Genomic DNA, 13,219 nt, shown 5'->3' on the forward strand with positions numbered 1-13,219 from the left:
CTAAAAAAAAAAAAAAAAAAATTATCCAGGTATGGTGGCACACACCTGTAATCCCAGCTACTCAGGAGGCTGAGGCACGAGAATCACTTGAGCCTGGGAGGCGGAGGTTGCCGAGATTGTGCCACTGCACTCCAGCCTGGGCCACAGAGTGAGACCCTGTCCAAAAAAAAAAAAAAAAAGTCAGGGGTGGAGGAAAGAGGCAGAAGCTGGTGGACACACAGCCAGACAGACAAATGGAAAGAGAGCCAGGGCAGTGCTGGGGCAGTTCAGGCAGGAGGGGGGCCATGCCTGGACACTCAGAAGGTAGCTGTGGGCCGGGATCTGTTTCTCATCACAGTTGTCTGACCACTGAGATACCTTGGGGTGGGAGGGTGATGGAAAGGGAGGGCTTCCTGGAGGAGCGTTTGAAAGAACCTATAGGGAATAGTGGAGGGAATGAAGGTGGGAGTGGAGGGGAAGCTATCTGAGCCAGAGGGCACAGCAGGAGCAAAGGCCTGGAGGCAGGAATTGGCTTGTTCAGTCCCAGCAGCTCTGTGTCAGTCAGCATGACCCCCACAGAAAGGCTGAAAGAGGAAATGGCCCAGAACTGGAGCACCAGGCCTGTAAGCTGGGAGGGAGCATGGACTCTAAGCGGAGGCACTAGGGAGCCATGGGAGGGGCATGTCTTGGTCAGATTTACCTTCCAGAAGGGTCTTTGAGGTTACCTAGTACAGAGACACTGGAGGAAGAGAGAGTGGAAGTGAGCAGACCGGGGGATGGTGGCAGAGAACTAGACAGTGGTCCTTCATGGAATCGAGCGAGCAAGTTCCCAAAGTAGATGGTCAGAACCTAGTGACACATAAGGGCAGGTGTCCTGTTTCTCCAAGGAACTTTAGGCCAAGGCGGGAGGTCAGCTCTGATTACTCACCTCCCCCACTCACAGAATGGCCCCTGGGGTACTCTGGCCTACTGTACTCCCACCTAGCCAAGTCTGGGAACTCATGTGGTCCCTCCCCAGGCCTGGGAGACCTTGGCACCTACCCACTGGGCCCAGGAAAAGCCCCAAGAGGGTGTCCAGTCCAGGGTAGAGACACAAACAGATCTCCCACCCCACAGAAAGCTTGTTAAGACAGCACTCTCACCTCCCACCACCAGCCCTCTGTGCAATGATGACTCCACTGCCATGAGGGGTTAGGCTTGGGTCTATTTGGGGAGCCAGTAAGTAGGGGAGGAGGGCCCAGTTGAGCACAGAAAGAACTCAGAGGCTGAGATCACATGGCCCACAGAGCAGAGTTCACCACGCCTCTCTTAGGCAGAATTTAGGGAGCTGTGTGTTCCTGTCTGGGCCTGTTCTTCCATGTGTCCTCAGGCAGACCACTTGCCTCTCTGGGCCAGACTTTCTTTGGGAACAGTCCCTGTGGTAGGACAGGACTCTGGCCTCAGCTCCCTCTAGCCATGGTCCAGGACCCCTGTCCACTCCCAGCCCTTTCAGCCACAGGAGCTGCTGGTGGAGCATGTTGGTGACCTCACCAAGGAGCTGCTGGGTGATCATTATGGATTCCCCACCGATAAAGAGCAAGAACCCTTTTGAGGGGGAGCCTGAAGGTGAAAGAAAAAGCCTTTCAGGAAATTAGCACCAGTGGCAGGAAAATTCATCAAAAGCTGGCGGAGGCGCCTGTGGCTGATTCATGTCTCTTGCCAAAGAGGCAGCTCCTCTGGCCTGGGGGAAGGGCTGGCAGCTTCCAGGGCCTTCCAGAGACCCCAGATCCCTGGCCCTGTTGCTGGGCCTCTCAGCACCTGGCAGGGGTGCCACCATGGATTTGCTGCTCCTACATCACAGGATTCTGCAGTGCTAGGAAAGACTGCTAATGAGTAGGGGGGCTTGGGTTTTAATATAACTCTTCCCTCTGCTGTGTGATCTCAGACACTCAATTGACTTCTCTGATACTCCCTGCCAGGAGAAATCCTAACCTTCCTGGCCTCTAGGTGACCAATACATCCACAATACTCAGTATATCTGAGACAAGAATATTTTTCTGAAGAGTGAGGATGCAACTATACCCAAACAATCATTGGTAGTGGGAGGTCTCATGTGAGAAGCAGGGAGGCAGCCTGAATGTGGAACCCATTATTCTGGTAGCAGCCCCACCTGCCAGCATCCAGGCATGGCTGACAGAATAGCTGTTGCAGCACACACCTCTAGGGGGCACCATTTCCATGGTTTACAGTCTGAATGAGGCCTGGATGTAACCTGAGCTTCATGACTGCCTCCTCTGGGCTTGGTACCCACATGCACACTCACACCACACACTTGCCTCAGAGAAGGCTCTGATTGGTTGATCACAATCACCACCTAACCTAAAGCATCCACATTGGTCAGGCTTTGGAGCCCGCGCTTCTGCTCTAGCTATGCATGGCTCCCTTCAGCTCCCAGAGCAGGTCCGGTCCCAGTCCAGCCGGATTATTTAATGCTGATAGAAGCAGGATCCTTTGAAAGAGCTATGGATGTAGCAGGCCCCAGAGGCTCAGAAAGTCCTTTCCAGGCCATGCCCTGGTTCTGGCACTGCTGCTGCCCCTGCTCCACTACCAAAGGAGGGAGGCCAGGCCATGCATGATGGCTCACGCCTATAATCCCAGCACTTTGGGAGGCCGAGGTGGGCGGATCGCCTGAGGTCAGGAGTTCAAGACCAGCCTGGTCAACATGGTGAAACCCCGTTTCTACTAAAAATACAAAAAAATTAGCCAGGCATGGTGGTGCTCACTTGTAATCCCATTTACTTGGGGGGCTGAGACAGAAGAATCGCTTGAAACCGGGAGGCAGAGGTTGCAGTGAGCGAGATTGCACCACTGCACTCCAGCCTGGGTGACAGAGTAAGATTCCATCTCAAAAAAAAAAGAAAGAAAGAATAAAGAAAGAAAAGGAGGCAGGCCACAGGCAGTTACCCTTTTTTTTTTTGAGATGGAATCTTGCTCTGTCGCCCAGGCTGGAGTGCGGTGGAATGATCTCGGCTCACTGCAGCCTCCACCTCCCAGGTTCAAGTTATTCTCGTGCCTCAGCCTCCCAAGTAGCTGGGATTACAGGCATGAGCCACCACACCCAGCTGATTTTTGTATTTTTAGTAGAGATGGGGTCTCGCCGTGTTGGCCAGGTTGGTCTGGAACTCCTGACCTCAGGTGATCCACCTGCCTCGGCCTCCCAAAGTGCTGGGCTTACAGGTGTGAGCCACTGCGCTGGCTTCAGGCACCCTTTCAACTCATTGTATGGCATTTTTGCTAGACCTTATATGAACTCAAATTGTTATCCAGTGCTTCCCTTACTGCCAATGTTTACAGATGGCTTTGTATCAACCAAAGTGTTGTACAAATCATAGCATTTCAGAGCTAGAAGAGACCATAAAGCATGTCATAGCCACCATTCTTTGAGAACTTGCAACTTTGTGCTAGACACTAACTCAGGTACCTTCTGATGTTTTTGCCTGCACAGTACAGCCATTCCTTTTCCTGTGACACCACCCTGTCCTCAGCAATTCACAGTGTCCACACCACAGCTCAGGGATGACCAGATAACCCAGAGTTGGACTATGAAACTCAATCTCAAGATTTTTGTAGAAACATCAGGAAAGAGAATGGCTACCACTTGAGGGTGAGTCAGCATGTGAAGGAAGCTAAAACAGAAAACTAGCCAGTTGCAGTGGCATGTGCATGCAGTCCCAGCTACTCGGGAGACTGAGACAGGAGGGTTGCTTGAGCCCAGGAGATCTGGGCTGTAATTCACTATGCTAATTAGGTGTCTGCACTAAGTTGGCATCGATATGGTGATCTCCCAGGAACGAGGGACCACCAGGTAGCCTAAGGAGGGGTGAACCAGCCCAGGTCGAAAATGGAGCAGGTCAAAACTCCTGTGTTAATCAGTAGTGGGATCATGCCTGTGAGTAGCTGCTGCACTCCAGCCTGGACAATATAGCAAGACCTCATCTCCTAAAAAAACAAACAAACAAAACAAACAAACAACAACAAAAAAAACGAATAGTGAAATGAAATAGTTCACACTGAGAAACAGCCTTGAAAAAATAAAATAGGCCAGGCGCTTATGGCTCACACCTGTAATCCCAGCACTTTGGGAGGTCGAGGAAGGCGGACCACTTGAGGCCAGGAGTTCCAAGACCAACCTGAGCAGCAACATAGCAAGACCCCCCACCCAACCTCTTTTTTTTTTTTTTGAGACGGAGTCTTGCTCTGTCCCCCTGGCTGGAGTGCAGTGGCGCGATCTTGGCTCACTGCAAGCTCCGCCTCCCGGGATCATGCCATTCTCCTGCCTCAGCCTCCTGAGTAGCTGGGACTACAGGCGCCTGCCACCGCGCCCGGCTAATTTTTTTGTATTTTTAGTAGAGACGGGGTTTCACCGTGTTAGCCAGGATGGTCTCGATCTCCTGACCTCGTGATCCGCCTGTCTTGGCCTCCCAAAGTGCTGGGATTGCAGGCGTGAGCCACCGCGCCCGGCCAAACCACCCAACTTCTTAAAAAAAAAAAGAGTTAAGTGACTGCATTTCTTCAACTGTAGGACTTCTCTGGGATCTATCTCTCTCTGAGTCTACCTGGCCATATGCCCTTGAATTAGTCAGTCACCTGTTCTGAGTCTCAATTTCAAGAGCTACAAAATAGAGCAGTAACTCTTTCCCTCTTTATCCTTTTATTATTTATTTATTTATTTATTTATTTATTTATTTTTGAGATGGAGTCTCAGTCTGTCGCCCAGGCTGGAGTGCAGTGGCACGAGCTCAGCTCACTGCAATCTCTGCCTCCTGGGTTCACGCCATTCTCCTGCCTCGGCCTCCCGAGTAGCTGGGACTAGGGGCGTGTGCCACACCCGGCTAATTTTTTTGTATTTTTAGTAGAGACAGGGTTTCACCGTGTTAGCCAGAATGGTTTCGATCTCCTGACCTCGTGATCCACCCACCTCAGCCTCCCAAAGTGTTGGGATTACAGGCGTGAGCCACTGCACCCAGCCTTCCCTCTTTATCTTGAAGAAATTAAGGAGAGGCCAGCGAGAAAGTGTTTGGAAAATTTCTTTATGCAGTGGCTTGTGCCTGTAATCCCAGCACTTTGGGAGGCCAAGGTGGGAAGGTTACTTGTGCCCAGAAGTTCGAGACCAGCCTGAGCAACGTAACAAGACCCCGTCTCTGGAAGTAAGGAAGAAAGGAAAGAAGGAAGGGAAGGAGGGAGGGAGGGGAGGAGAGAGGGAGGGAAGGATTAGTCAAGTGGAGCGGAATGTGCCTGTGGTCCCAGCTATCATGAAACTGAGGCAGGAGGATCACTTGAGCCCAGGAGTTTGAGGCTGCAGTGAGCAATGATGCCACCACTGCCCACCAGCCTATCTAACAGAATGTGACCCTATATTGAAAAAAATGGCCGGGCGCGGTGGCTCATGCCTGTAATCCCAGCACTTTGGGAGGCCGAGGCGGGTGGATCATGAGGTCAGGAGATTGAGACCAGCCTGGCTAACATGGTGAAACCCCGTCTCTACTAAAAATACAAAAAATTAGCTGGGTCTGGCGGTGGGCACCTGTAGTCCCAGCTACTGGGGAGGCCGAGGCAGGAGAATGGAGTGAACCTGGGAGGTGGAGCTTGCAGTGAGCCGAGATCGCGCCACCGCACTCCAGCCTGGGTGACAGAGCAAGACTCTGTCTCAAAATAAAAAAAAAAAGTAAAAATTAGCCAGGCGTGGTGGTGTGCACTTGTAGTCCCAACTACTCAGGAGGCTGAGACAGGAGGATCGCCTCAGCCCAGGATTTGGAAACTGCAGTCAGCTAGGATCATGCCACCGCACTTGACCGAGCAAGACCCTGTCAAAAAAAAAAGAAAAGAAGAAGAAAGAAAGAGAGAGAAGAGAGAGAGAGAAAGAGAAAGCAAAGGAAAAGAAGAGAAAAGAAAAGTTATGCACTGAAGGGAAACCTGAGTTGTTCATCTTTGTGTCCATCTCTGTCACCAACACTACCTAAACTGCAAAGCATGCTGGGAGCTCCCCCTGGGTAGGAGGGAGCAAGATGAAGTTAGCGTAAGGTGGGACTAGGGAAGCTATCAAGACCGTGGGATACCTTTGAGGTGGTTGAGTCCAGTCTTGTCTCATAGGCATTGGTGAAGGGATGCTGTGGGGCAGTCATTCTGCCCAGCTTCGTTTAGAAAGCCTTGTCAGAGGCCTCTGAACTACACTTTTTTTTTTTTTTTTTTCCTCTGAGACAGCGTCTTACTCCATTGCCCAGCCTGGAGTGCAGTGATGCAATCTTAGCTCACCGCAACCTTCACCTTCCAGGTTCAAGCGATTCTCCTGACTTAGCCTCCCAAGTAGCTGGGATTACAGGCACGTGCCACCACCCCCAGCTAATTTTTGTATTTTTAGTAGAGACAGGGTTTCACCATGTTGGCCAGGCTGGTCTCAAACTCCCGACCTCAGGTGATCTGCCCGCCTTGGCCTCCCAAAGTACTGGGATTATAGGTGTGAGCCACCACGCCTGGCTCCAACTACACTTTTTTTTTTCTTTTTTTTTAAGGCACTTCCCTCTTGTTGCCCAGGCTGGAGTTCAATGGTGCGATCTCAGCTCACTGCAACCTCCACCTCCCAGGTTCTGGGATTACAGGCATGCACCACCATGCCTGGCTAATTTTGTATTTTTAGTAGAGACAGGGTGTCTCCATGTTGGTCAGGCTGGTCTCGAGCTCCCGACCTCAGGTGATCTGCCTTGGCCTCCCTAAGTGCTAGGATTACAGGCGTGTGCCACCACATCTGAAATTTTTTTGTTTTAGACAGTGTCTGACTGTTGCCCAGGCTGAAGAGCTGCAGTGGCACAATCTCAGCTCACTGCAGCCTCGACGTCCCCACCTCAGATGATCCTCCCACCTCAGCCTCCTGGGTAGCTGGGACTAAGGCTTGCACCACCATATGCAGATAATTTTTTGTATTTTTTTGTAGATAATGGGCTTTCATCATGTTGCCCAAACTGGCTTCCAGCTCCTGGGCTCAAGCCATCCACCTGTCTTGGCCTTCCAAAGTGCTGGGCTTACAGGCATGAACTACTGTGCCTGGCCTCTCTAAATGACACTTAATGAAGAGTGTGAATTGGTCTGGCCAAGGAAGGGGAGAAAGACAGGTTAGACAAAGGGAAGTTAGCCAGGGCTGGGGCAGACCAAAGCTGAATTCCTTGCCCATTTACTCAGTAGTGTCATCTCGAGGAAAAGAACAATTGTCTGCTTTCTAAATTGCCCTTTTTGTGTTCCTGGAGGGGAGGCAGGCTGGTGAGGTATCTGTGGGCTAATAATTATTTCTGCTTATTTACAAGGTAATATTACAGCATGATGGGAAACCCTGCCTGTCTTAATGATTCCGAGCTTGGAAAGTTTGGGAGAGAATCCAAGAACATGGCAGGTTATCAAGGCGTTATCAGCTAGGACACAAAAGGAGAGAAGGTAAAAGAGGCATTTGGATTCCAGAGTCAATAATGAGCCAGAAGTGAGTGTTGAATTATTCAACCTCCTGTATTGATTCATTGATCTCTATCTGCAGCTCTTGGTTTATTCTTGGTTGGCATTTCCTGTGTCTCAGACACTGATAAGAGAAATGGGAGGAGGAGGAGGAACAGATTCTTAAGACTCAAGAAGAGAGAAGAGGTGATGTCAAAGAGAAATTTGGCAACATACATCAGGAACCTTAAGATGTCCATATCTTTTGACCTAGTGGTTCTACTTTTGGAAACTGATCCTAAAAACACTATCCAGAATTTTTTTTTTTTTTTTTTTTTTTGAGGCAGAATCTTGCTCTATTGCCCAGGCTGGAGTGCAATGGTGTGATCTGGGCTCACTGCAACCTTCGCTTTCCAGGTTCAAGAGATTCTTGTGCCTCAGCCTCCCAGGCAGCTGGGACTACAAGTGTGTGCCACCACACCCAGCTAATTTTTGTATTTTTAGTAGAGTCAGGGTTTCGCCATATTGGCCAGGCTGGTCTTGAACACCTGGCCTCAAGTGATCCACCCACCTTAACCTCCCAAAGTGCTGGGATTACAGGCGTGAGCCACTGCGCCTGGCTCAGAACTTTTAAGAAAAAGCCTTAAGGACCATGACATTCACAGCAGCCTAATTAGTAATTTGTGAATAACAGGAAACAACTTAAATGCCCAACAATAGGGGATCTGCCAAGTAACAGTAGAGCTACAAGATGCCATTAGGGGCCGGGTGCGGTGGCTCACGCCTGTAATCCCAGCACTTTGGGAGGCCGAGGTGGGTGGATCACATGAAGCCAAGAGTTCAAGACCAGCCTGGTCAACATGGGGAAACCCTGTCTGTACTGAAAATACAAAAAAAAAAAAAAATTAGCCAGGCATGGTGGTGCATGCCTGCAATCCCAGCTACTTGGGAGGCTGAGGCAGGAGAATCGCTGGAACCCGAAAGGCCCAGGTTGCAGTGAGCTGACATTGCACTGCTGCACTCAAGCTTGGGTGACAGAGCGAGACTCTGTCTAAAAAAAAAAAAAAAAAAGGCAGGGGCTAGGCGCTGTGGCTTACACCTGTAATTCCAGCACTTTGGGAGGCCGAGGCAGGCGGATCACCTGAGGTCAGGAGTTCGAGACCAGCCTGATCAATGTGGTGAAACCCTGTCTCTACTAAAAATACAGAAATTAGGCGGGCATGGTGGCAGGCACCTGTAGTCCCAGCTACTCAGGAAGCCAAGACAGGAGAATTGTTTGAACCCAGGAGGCAGAGGTGGCAGTGAGCTGAGATCGCACCACTGCACTCCAGCCTGGGCGACAAAAGCAAGACTCCATCTCAAAAAAAAGAAAAGAAGAAAGAAAAAAAAAGAAGATGCCATCAGGAATTTTATTGCGTTGTTTGTTGGTTTGCTTGTTTGTCTGTTCTTGAGACGGGGTCTGCCTATGTTGCCCAATCTGGTCTCAAACTCTCAGACACGAGTAATGCTCCCACCTTCACCTCCCAAGTAGCTGAGACTGTAGGCACATGCCACCACTCCCAGCTATCATTAGGAATTTTAATATGACATGGGGAAATATTTACACCATAGGGTTAGGTGGTAACAGAGTATCCAAAGCTGCACATACAGAGTGTCATAACTAAGTGAAAAAAATGCGGATGAAATAAGCCCAAAGGAAACACAGTAAAATGTTGGCAATGACTACTTTGAGATGGTAGGATTCCTTTATTCTCTTTCTGTATGTCCTAAATTTTTTTTTTTTTTTTTGAGACTGAGTCTCGCTCTGTTGCCCAGGTTGTAGTGCAGTGGCGCGATCTCGGCTCACTGCAAGCTCTGCCTCCCGGGTTCACACCATTCTCCTGCCTCAGCCTCCCAAGTAGCTGGGACTACAGGCACCCACCACCACGGCCGGCTAATTTTTTGTATTTTTTTAGTAGAGACGGGGTTTCGCCGTGTTAGCCAGGATGGTCTCTATCTCCTGACCTCGTGATCTGCCCACCTCAGCCTCCCAAAGTGGGGGGATTACAGGTGTGAGCCACCACGCCCGGCCTGTATGTCCTAAATTTTCTACAAAAAAAGTACAAGTTTTAAATCACTTTAAAAATTCTTAACGGTGAGGGGAGATACCCTCATATGAAGGCTTCATAGTAAAGTAAACAAATTAGTGTAGAACTAAATCCTCCCAGAATCCAGGGGGCTGCTGTGTCCCAGGCGAGCTGACCATCTCCTTGGCACATAGCATGCAGCCAAATGAGTAAACGGATGCTGTGGGGCAGTCATTCCATGGAGGACAATCAGAGGCCCATGAATAGATTTAAAGAAAAAGTATAGCCTGGACAACGTAGTAAGACAACATCTCTAAAAAAATTTTTTTTTTATTAATTACCCAGGCATGGTGGCACCTGTAGTCCCAGCAACCTGCTACTCAGGAGGCTGAGGTGGGAGGATTGCTTGACCCCAGGAGGTCAAGGCTGCAGTAAGCTGTGATTGCACCACTGCACTCCAGCCTGGGTGAAACAGGAAGACCCTCCCCCAAAAGAGAAAGAAAGAAGAACGATGAGTTTTCCCAGTAGAGAAACAGAAGGAAGTCATGGTATGGGCATGTGGGGAATGGAAACAGGCCAGTATGGCTGGATTGCAGGGTGCCATGGGGAGAAATGATAGGAGATAGTGTTGGAAAGTAGGGATTGTCAGGGGGTCATGAATGCTAGGCTGAGGGCCTTTGTCTTTCTGCCCCAAGTTTCTTCAGTCTTGGGGGAGGGGTCTTAAGCAGGAGCGTGGTGTGGTTAGAGCTTACCCCAGCTCTCACCACATTATATTATTATTATTACTACCATTATCATCGTTATTACCATTATTATTATTTCCTAGCCCTCTAGTCTAGTCTGTTTCCCATCACTTGTCAGAAACTAGGAGAGCAGGGGAGGGGAAGGAGAGCAGTCCAAGGCAGCCCTCTAAGATCAGCAGCCAGGCTTCCCGACCCCAGCTTGGCACTCTTCCCACCACAGTAGGCTGAGTCCTGCCATCCCCAGGCACCCAGACAAACTCCTCCACCCCCAACCCCGATGACAAAGAGGCTCATTTGGAGCCTGGGCAAGATTTGCAAACGTCAAACTTATAATTACAAGGATGAAATCATCTGGTTCCTTTTAAGCAAACGGGTTTATTGATCCCAACACTAAAGAAATGCTATTCTGGGGAAACTTGCTCCTCTCTGCTTTCCTTTCCCTATGGGATGGCTGAGCTGGGGGAGGGTGGCTGGGGGGCTCAGAAGAGGGAGATGCCCCTGGGAGGGAGGGGAGATTCTTTGGGCCCAAGGGTGGATTTTACAGTATATAAATTATATCTCAAAAAGAAAAAAATTCTTTAGGGCCCAGGAAACTGCCACACTTGGGCAGATGACACCCTCATCCTGGATTAAGGCCCATTGCCTTCTAAAAACTAGAAGCTGAGTGGAGCCAGGGTTTTAGGCAATGTGCCAGCCACTAATTTTCCTTGTCTCCCACTCCTCTCAAGTCTCATTTGTGGCTCCAGATCCTATTTCAACTTCAAGATGGTACAATATTTTCTCAGTAACTGAAGGGAAACTATTTCCTTAGAAAAAACGCATCAGAGGCTCAGAGACCTCCTCTGTGAGGAGAGGCAAAGATGGGTGGCTGCTGACACCAGACCTGGATAAAACCCTCCTTCCTGCTGGGCCTGTGGAGGCAGGACATCTAGATTTCGATCTTCCAAGTCAAGGGACAAACAGGCTCAGAGGTAGGAATGCACAGCCCTCAAGGGCAGACCCACATCTTGCCACAAGGCCCACAATAGAACCCCCCCTTTCTTCAACCTGTGGGAACCCTTCTAGAACATGTTGGGGTGCTCCCAGAGGAATAACCCCAGACATAGCCTTCTACGAGTGTGCAGTTCAGTGAGGGTGGCAGGCAGGACTTTTGGTATCTCCACTAGGTCTCAGAGTAGAATGATTAAAATCACCACCGTGGGGTCACTTAGCACCTGTGAATCTCAGTTGGCCCATCTGTAGAATAGGATCAATAATACTAAACTTATAGGAAGGAATGAAGATGATGTATCCCAATGCTTAGCTAGTTTCTTTAGAGTTGGGGGGGGGGTCTCACTCTGTTGTCTGCATGGTCTCGAACTCCTGGCCTCAAGTGATCCTCCCACTTCTGCTTCCCAAAGTGCTGAGATTACAGGTGTGCACTCTCAAAAAAAAAAAAAAAAAAAAGAGAGAAAGTACAAAAGGACAGTGACGAGACCCTGATCCATTTGAAATAACAACATGGAGGCTGGCCACCGCTCCTGGCCTTATTTACTTTTTCAAAGTCTGTTTCCTCATCTCTCAGATGGAGACATGAGACCTGACTTAGAAGATGGTTGTGTGGGCCAGGTGCAGTGACTTACGCCTATAATCCCAGCATTTTGGGAGGCTGAGGCGGGCAGATCGCCTGAGGTTGGGAGTTCGGGACTAGCCTGTCCTTCCCTACTAAAAATACAAAAATTAGCTGGGCGTGGTGGCAGGCGCCTGTAATCCCAGCTACTCAGGAAGCTGAGGCAGGAGAATCGGTTGAACCTGAGAGGTGGAGGTTGCAGTGAGCCAAGATCGCACCATTGTACTCCAGCCTGGGCAACAGAGTAAGACTCTGTCTCAAAAAAAGAAAAAAAAAAAGGAGGTGGTTGTGTGAACTAACTGAGATAAGGTGCATGAAGGCACCCTGAACAGAGCTTCACAGTTGCACTAGGCAAGTGAAGGTTCCTGCACTCTGCTCAGCTTCATTGTGTATTATCTATTTACCCACCCAAGATCAGCTTTAGGAGTCTGCAGGAGCAGGCACCCACCTAGGAAGTTAGGGAGGTACTCAGAGAAGACCCTTGGTTGGCTTGAATCCTTACAAAAGGAAGATTCCAGATGATAGGACTTCAGATAATTCAGTCAGGTTTTGGGACGGTGGGGGCAGATGTTTCTTGGCACAGAAGAGACACCTGGAAGCTTCCATGTGTGGGCCTTAGTAGAGCTGGATCTTAGCAAACCCCCTTAGCAAACACCCATAGCATAGTGTCTGGGCTAACCCATACCCAACTCAACAGCTGCCAAAGCTGTTAGAAGCACAGACTTAAGTGTACCTTACATGGGTGAAAGTTTCCTTTATAAATTTCCTTTAATTCAGTTTTTTAAAAGAAGTGAAAAAAATTTAAACAACCACCAAAAAGGCATATAGAGGTTAGCTGAGGAGATGGCCTTCTTCAGTATGTGGCTTATTTCCCAGTCATCCTGGCTGTTGAATGCCAGACTACACCGAGTGTGGGTTACCCTGTGGCCTGCAGTTGCCCAAGGCTGTCTGTGGGGCTGCTGTTCTGGGTCTGCTTGGCAGGCTTTGCTGTCCCTTTCCCTTAGGACATCATTCCTCCCCTCCATGAGGCTGACAATGAGAGCGCCCTGCCCTGCTCTGTACTCCCACCCCTCCAGGTCCAGCTCCCTTGACCCTGACCTTGTCTAAGCTCATAGTGTCTGTCTGGCCATCAAGGCCATTCTAGAGATCTTTCAACTTTTATTTATTCCACATTTCCCATGGCAGAAACAATTATTGCTGGAGTCTTTGGCCAAGATCAACTTGGAGGTCTGTGAGCCCTCCTTGGACCCATTGTGGAACAAGAGTGCTTCTTCATGGAGTTCCCCCACCCCCTCCCCGAGACGGGGTTATGCTCTTGTCACCCAGGCTGGAGTGCAATGGCACGATCTTGTCTCACTGCAACCTCT

This window comes from Theropithecus gelada, chromosome 20 (assembly GCF_003255815.1).
Source record: "Theropithecus gelada isolate Dixy chromosome 20, Tgel_1.0, whole genome shotgun sequence".
NCBI classification, from domain to species: domain Eukaryota; kingdom Metazoa; phylum Chordata; class Mammalia; order Primates; family Cercopithecidae; genus Theropithecus; species Theropithecus gelada.